This window comes from Eumetopias jubatus, unplaced genomic scaffold (genome assembly GCF_037043125.1).
Source record: "Eumetopias jubatus isolate StellerSeaLion01/CBP00866 unplaced genomic scaffold, mEumJub1_p1.0 scaffold_11, whole genome shotgun sequence".
Classification (NCBI taxonomy): domain Eukaryota; kingdom Metazoa; phylum Chordata; class Mammalia; order Carnivora; family Otariidae; genus Eumetopias; species Eumetopias jubatus.
In genome coordinates, this window is record NW_028274817.1 from 3,711,167 (window position 1) to 3,719,094 (window position 7,928).

Below are 7,928 nucleotides of genomic sequence, written 5' to 3' on the forward strand. Positions count from 1 at the left end.
AATGTAGCTTGGGTTGGCTCTGGGGGAGATGTCTGGGAAACCACCTGCAGGTGCACGCAGGGGGCGGTGTGGCACAGCCCAGGCGGAAGGAGCGGAGCCCCGCCGGCGGTGGGGAACAAAGGCTTGCTGTCCAGTGTATTTGGCACCTGCAAGGAAGCCAGACTTAGGACTTGGGCAGAGAGAGGAGCAGCTTTTGTGTTTTCCTGTCTGTAAAAGTCAGGGACTGTGATTTATGCGGGTAAGACGGTTTAGAGCCGGACTGAGGCTGACATTTACAAAACCCTTGCCCTAATTTATCGTCGTTTCGGGTGTGCTTTGGAAAGAACCTTTGTAGGTGATTTATATTCAAAACTATTATTTACTTAACAGGTTTTATGAATTCATCTCTTCCACACTATTGAAAAAGGTATCCTTGTATTTGTGTTAAGTGCAGCATGAGTTATTGTATGAATAAATCATATTAAATTTGCCATTATCATTGTGTGTGCAGTTCGTGCTGCTGTTTTGGGACTGCTTGATGCTGCCTGAAAATACGTGAAGCCGGTTAACAGACCTCCCTCCTGACGTGCAGTTTCGCCCCCTTACAGTAGCCGACCTGCTCCCGCCCGTGGGAGGCCAGGCCAGGCACGGGGGGCGGGGGTGGGCGTCTTGTTCCGAAGGAGCCGAGTTTTTGGTGGCAGCTTATTTCTCTCAGCTTGCCCTGCAGTTAGAGACTCCCCAGAGAGAAGGAGGAAGGGGGGGGGTCACCAATCGGGTGGGCCTCTATTTAGGGAAACTGTTTAAAGGAAGGCTGACTTGTCTTCTTGAGGGAAAAGGGTGGGTTCGTGGGGTGCCAACTGGAAAAGCGCCCACTTAGTGCCTTTGACTTAAAAGTGCTTTAACAAACCCTGGCTTGTCATTTCCACCTTTCCTTATTGATGGCTTTGAGTGAAGATGGGGAAGGCATGCTTATCATATTTGGGGAAGAAAGTGAGAACACCGGAAGACATCATAAACTTCCGAATGGGCCAGGACAGGCGGGGAGGATTGGGTCGACCTAAGCAGGTGAAGTATGTCCAGTGGATTTATTTGCTCGCCTATTCATTGTGATGAGGCGATACACCAAGTTTACTGGTCCGCAGTTTAACAGGCACGCAAGGTAGGCAACAACAAGGCATTTTCTATTTCATCCCACGCCCGGCCAGCTCTCTGTCCTCAGAGGCAAGCATGGGTTGCCCATTTCTTGTGAACTGGTGAAGTTTGAGAAGGATAAATGTAGGCCTAACAACTGGGCCCCAGGACCAAGGTGCTAAGGAGGGGTGACCCAAGGGAGCAGTGTCACGTGTGCGAACGAACCTTCAACATTTTGGTCAGCGGCTCAGTGTGGGACTTCGTGCATCATAGGTGCCAGGAGTGAAGGCGATGTCTGGCTCCATCCGGGAATCCGGGAGGAGGGAGGCTGCTCTGCCAGCACCTAGAGAGTTGCATTTAGCTGAGGACCTGGAGCTGTCGTGGAAATCGGACCCATGGGAGCCCCAGCGTGTCAGGTGAGGAACAGTTGAAGGAGGAATGTTCAACTTGGAGGAAAGAAGACTTGGGAGTAGGGCGGGGGCTGATGAGGCATGAGGGGCAGAGCATGGCATGGTCTTGAAATCTCTGCAGAACCACCCTAGGCCAGAGAGATCAGACAAGCTCTCACAGCCCCCAGGGGAGAACCAGCACTGAATGCTGCAGGGGTGCGCTTTTGGACAGCGGCTCGTGGTGGGGAGAGCCTGCTCCTACGCCTGGAGAACTCTGTCACCTAAGGCACGTAAGCTTCGCCTGGGCCGGGGGTTCTCTGTGGGGGTGGGGGGCCGTTCTGCCCTCAGGGCACATTCGGCAATTTCCGGACTCATCTTGGGTTGTCATAACTGAGAGGGGGTGGCTATTGGAGTCAAGTAGGGGAGAGGCCAGAAATGACAGCAGGCATGCCCAGGGCAGCCCCCACGACAGAGAGCCGACTGGCCCCATGTGGCCGTAGTGCCAAGGTCCAGAAACCCTGATCCCGACACAGGCAATCGTTTGCCAGAGAACTAACTAAGACCCCTTCTGTCTCTGAGATGTTTATGATTTGGAGAGTACACACTCAATTATTAAAATAACTTGCTGACTACACAAGGTGAGCGGCCCTTTGCATGTAGACTTGAACATCTTTTTTTAAGGATTTTATTTATTCATTTCAGAGGGAGACAGCGTGCCCGCGATAGTGAGTGAGCAGGGGGAGGGCCCGAGGGAGAGGGAGGGAGAGAATCCCCAGCAGACTCTGCATTGAGCACAGAGCCTGACCTGGGGCTCGATCCCACGACCCTGAGATCATGACCTGAGCCGAAACCAAGAGTCTGACACTTAACCGACTGAGCCATTCACTGAGGCGCCCCTTGAAAATCTTTAAAGAGGGCAAGGAGCTTTCAAATCAAGATGAAGAATTTAAAACAACAACAACAACAAAACACTTGTCTAGTAATGGTTGGATTTCTCCTTTCTCCCATCCAGAGAGACTCTCCCGTCTCAGTTTGCTCCCCCTAGAGAAGAGGAGTTCTATATACTAGGTAATTTCTTTTCAAAAATTATATTGGATTCTCCGTTATTGCAAAAGTGTTTTACATATTCATCACAGAAAAATTAGAAAAATGTACAAAAGCAAAGGCAATAATCCACCCGCACCGTTACTTGGCGTAGCCCTTCCTAAGCAGAATATATTAAACCACTGGACCCTAGTCTACATCCCGTTTGTTTTTCTATTTTACAACCTGTTTTTCATGCTGCATAATTTCTAAGGGCTTTCTCAACTCCAACTTTCTGTGACACCCAAATCTGAAGCCTTTCCTTGTGAGCACGTGACAGTTTCCTGGAAGACAAAAGCAGAAACCACAGCTTCCTTCCTCTTCCCCCTCAGCTAGTAAACATGAATATTTCTACCAAGTTTAAGACTGAGACTCCTGCTTTGCCCAGCCTTGGCCTTCACAACGCCATGGGGTGTAGACATCCACCTGCAGACCGTGTGGATTTTACCCCTGTGAGTACATCCTGAACTCGTCCAGAACTCATCCTGAACTCTCTGTCTCTACCGGTACCATTTTGTGTCCCCATCCTCTCTCACTGGGACATGCGACCATTTCCAGTTCGCAGGGTTCTTTGAAAAGATGATCTTGGAAAAACGCAAACGTGATGGCATTACTACCCACTGTTTGCATCTCCCCCACCCTCAAATATTTCAATGGCTCCCCACTGAAATGAGGACAAGCAGAAAAACACTTTCACCTGGCCTTGGTGTATGTAGTCCCTCCAGGGTCTGGCCCCTGCCGACTAGCCACAACTCCTTGTCCCAACTCCTACCCTGTCTTCCTGAAGACATCCGCAACAAATATTTGGGGAATGAATGAGTACCTTCTTTATAATGAGTACAGTCCAGAACCCCCCTAAGCCTCTACTGCTCACTCTTCAGCCATTACAAGTTTCGTTTCTCCGCAGAGAACACCACTGTGCAATCATCTGTGTGCCCTTGTGTAAGCATTAACGTTTCTCTGCCGGACGTGGAAATTGTAGAACTGGAAATTCCGGGTCAAAGGTGTGTGTAGAGGACACTTGTCACAATTTCAGCCACCGGGATCATAAATGTCTTCGTCTGCATGGGAAATTGCCCGTGCTATCACTTTGGGTGGGAGGCAGAGTCCACTTGCTACTGTTGAGGTCCAAAATGCTGGGTGCCCGCTTTCCCTGTGGCGCCCTTGTGGTTCGAATGTGGGCATGTGACCTTGACCTAGCTAAGCAGATGCCTTCCTCCCGGAGTGTGTAAAGCGGGAACCGTGGCGACTCCAGCTTTGTGGTGGGATGGTGGCGTGGCACAGCGCCCCAGCTCTGCGGTAATGGCCCTGGTGTCGCCAGTTTTTACGGTGTGATTTCAACTGTGGTCGTGGCGGCTGCCTGGTCACCTGTGTCCCTACCTGGTCCTAAGACTGCAGCCTTCAGACTTCCCTTGGGTTCCCTGGGACTCAATAGCTTAAAAACAAAAAACAAAACAAAACAAACCCATCTTCTGCTTTAGGTAACTAGAGTCAGTCAGGCGACTGGGGCTCCCGATTCATGTAGTGTGTGCATTTGGCAATCTGGGAGCTGGGGCCAAACTGGCCTCCAGAGAGGTTGCACAAATTTACACTGCCATCAGTGGGCATCTGGTACCCGGGTTTATACCCCTCCTCTGATACTTCTGTCGCTTTGCAATGACCTCATCCTAGAAGGGGGCGTTCCTTATTAATTTCTCTATGCTGAGCCTCTAACCCAGTGTGTGGCACATTTTAGGCACTCATGTGTTTGCTGAATGGATGAATGAATGAATGGATGAATGAATGAAGCAATGAATGAAGGAAAATAATTCTTTTTAAGAGTTTGACCAGAGGCCTCATAGCTAGAATTACAGACTCAGAGTCGGGAGGCCAACCATGCAGCTCCTCATTCCAGGAGGGGAGCTGAAGCCCAGAGGAGGGAAGCCACTCAGCCAAGAATTCGCAGCTAGCCTAGTGGAGCAGACCTCAGACCCAACTTACCAAGTCTACTCTGTGGCTACCTCCCTGTCCGGTTTTCCACGGCCCCCCTTGCAAGGGCTGCTTCCCCGGGCAACATTCCTCTCCGTGGGTGTCCCCACCAAGGAGGGAGATTTCAGCTGAAATGATGTGCAAATGAGCCAGCCGAAAGCTGTGAAAAATTGCCTTTGTGTGTACCTGGAAGGCACCAAGGTGTGTGTGTATGAGTGTGTGGAAGGATCAAGCGCCCGCCTCTCTGTGGTCATATTTTTCATTTCCCTTTATTCTTTGTATTCCTTTCGAATCAAAGGCAGAGAACCCCTTGCTCCGAGCTACATATATGAAAATGAACAAGGTTATGGGAGTCGTGTGTGTTTTCAATAACCGATCAGTAGTGCCTCCCTTTCTCGGAAATGAAGCGAGACCGCTGCTAGTTGGAAGTAAGAAGCAACGGGTACGAGTGGGGGGGTCTTAATTCCACTCCTTTTGCCTTGCCCACATCCCCCTAGCTCTCCATTTGAGTGTAACCAATTGGCAGAATAAGAATCAATTCTGAGCCCAACCGCCTGTCATCTATTTAAAGCATTTTTTTTTTTTTTTGACGTTTCCATCACCAAAGCTTGATAGTTAAAACTATTCACAAAGCCCAGTCCGGTTTGAAGAGAACATCTGTGAAATTGGGTCAGCAATGGTACACTGGCAAGCAAGATGAAATATAACCCTGGTGTGGTCGGAGCTTCACAGCAGCAGAGCAGAGCTTTGTCTCCACGTGGCGCACTTGGATTTGTGTCTTTGGGCGGAGATCCTTCCACCCAGCCCGGGCCCCTGGGCGGCCAAGCGACGCCGAGTCTTCCGCAGCCCAGGGGCCAGGCTCCGGTCCCTCGCCGGGTGGTGCCGACAGCGTGCGCTTCCCCGGGTGACCACTGGAGGCCGCTGTGGCACCAAGAACGCGCGGAGGGCGCCCAGCTGGCGGACGGGGCGTGTCCTAGGAGTAATGACTGTCACACTCACACGCCGACTGTTCTCGAATTCTAGTCCAGGATTTAAAAGACACTGTTATGAATTAACGAGAATAAAAGACTCGGCAGATGAAGCGCGGGTCTCGGATCCCCTGGGGTTGTTTTCTAACTGCTTTCTAACTCATTTTCCCCCCTCTGGGAGTGGGTTTCATTTGCATCCCACGAGAGGCAGGCTTTCGGTATGGCGAAAACGTCCTCCAAAAATGACACAAGAGGAAGAAATGTCGCGGCGGCAGCCTGTAGTATCGAGCCCCAAATACTTTGGTGAAACAGAATATTACACTGTTTTCTCCATCACCCGGTATGGGCAGCAGGTACCAGCCACCAAGGGGGCTGCAGGTAAAAATCTAGGACGTGCAATTAGATATGAATTTCAGATGAACAATGAATAATTGCTTTCTATAAGTATGTCCCAGATATCGCATGGGTCATACTTAAAGATTTGTTGTTTATCAGAAATCCCAACTTAACTGGGCGTCTTGGGTTTTGATTGGCCAACTCAACTGGGCGACTTGGGTTTTGATTGGCCAACTCTGGGCACCCGACATGGGAAGGGTGACTCGGGTTGGGTAGCAAAGAGCTGCCCTGAGGGAACTCGGAGACTGGGGTGGCCAGCGCTGAAAGCTGGGCACAATAACCCTAATCCAAGTTGCGCGGTAATAAATGCCACATGTTCAGACAGAGAACGAATAGGCTCTCAGACCTGCCTCGTGGTTAGAGGTCTCCGAGGAAGGGATTTGCTCACTTAGGAGCAGCAACTGGGGGTAAGGTTCTCCTTTTCTCTATTTGGTTACCGCCCTCGCTGTAACACCTACACAGGCCCACTGGCTTTGGGGGACTTGATTCCAAGCCCCACTGAGTGCATCCAGTGGTCACCATGTCCTGGCTCTGGGAGGCCCTGTGCACACGGGCTGCGCTGATACGGGCCCTGCCCCTGGTGTGGTCCCCCCAGGCCCCATGGTGGGCCTAGGGCTGCAGGTAAGACCAGCAGTAGATTTAACTCTGAGCTGCCAGAGAAGGTGACGCCAGCAAAGGCATAGGTGGCGCATCAGGCCTTTTGTTTTTTTTTTTTAATTTTTTTATTGTTATGTTAATCACCATATATTACATCATTAGTTTTTGGTGCAGTGTTCCATGATTCATTGTGCATCAGGCCTTTTGAATGTGGGGCTCCTGAGGCCCCAACGCATTAATGCTTCCTGCCTCTGACTCCTCACAAGGCCCTCCCATCTGACTGGAGGTCTCCAGGACTCAGTGGAGACATGCAGTCCCCAAATTTCTATTTTCTGGTTTGGCAAATAAACCAGATTTCCCGAGGAGCCCCCAATCTCTGGTCCTCTGGTCCCCTCTTTTGGGTCTGCTTGGAACATCAGGTGGCTCGGGGAAAACCCGAGCCTGGGTTGACCCCATTCTGCCACATGAGAGCTGGATGACCTTGCACAAACCACTTACCCTCTCTGGGCCTGTTTCCCCCCCCCCCCGGGGGGGGGGAAGGGGGAGGCAGAGCTCCTCGTGCTGGGTGTTGGGAGCCCTCGGTGAGCTGAGACCATACCATGCCCGGGCTGCATCTGGCCTCTTCTCCTCTTTTCCCAAACTCCACGAGGTGGAGGAGAAGGTGTGACCCTCTTGAAAGTGATGACTCTGCACATCCCAGGCCACCACAGCCGGAGTGGAAACAATTAAGAGGGAAGCGGGTCTCTAGTTAGGGTGTACTTCTGAAAACAAACAAACAAACAAACAAACAAACAAACAAAACAGCTAGTTAACCGAATTATTACTTGGCAAGTGTCAAGGTCCGGGGCAATTATTTGGAATATTTCTTCCTTGTTTGCCGAGGTCGTGAGGACCTGCAGGTTAGGGATTGTGTTTCCATCTCTGCCCTCTCAGTACTGAAATTTGAGCCCTGACCCTGACCCTGACAGTGCCCCATGGGGTGACCTGGTACAAATCTCCTTCCTGGATCTGGGTCTCCCCAACCAGGGGCTATCCTTCCCCGCTGTCATACTCCAGAGTCCTGTGAAAGGCCAACTCTTCTCTACACGGGAGCTGTGTTGCTGTTTTGCCTCTGTGGAAGGCTCTGGCTGTGTCCGTCTCTGTCCCTGTGTCCCACTCGCCTGCAGCCTCCCGCCCTGCCATTCCGTCCCTTCTCTTGCCGGGCTGTGGCTGTGCATGCTGCGGCCCCGCCGTCGGCCTCGGGAGGGCCCGCCTTTCCATGACCACAAGCAGAGCTCATGGGGGCGCCATCTTCCAGGGGCTGCCCGGCCCAGTGTCAACAGAGCGTGGTCTCTGGAGCTGGTGGGTTCTGGAAGCACTTTGGGGTGGTCAGGCGAATGAGCTCTAGGCTCGCATGTGGAGCTTCGAGAATAACAGG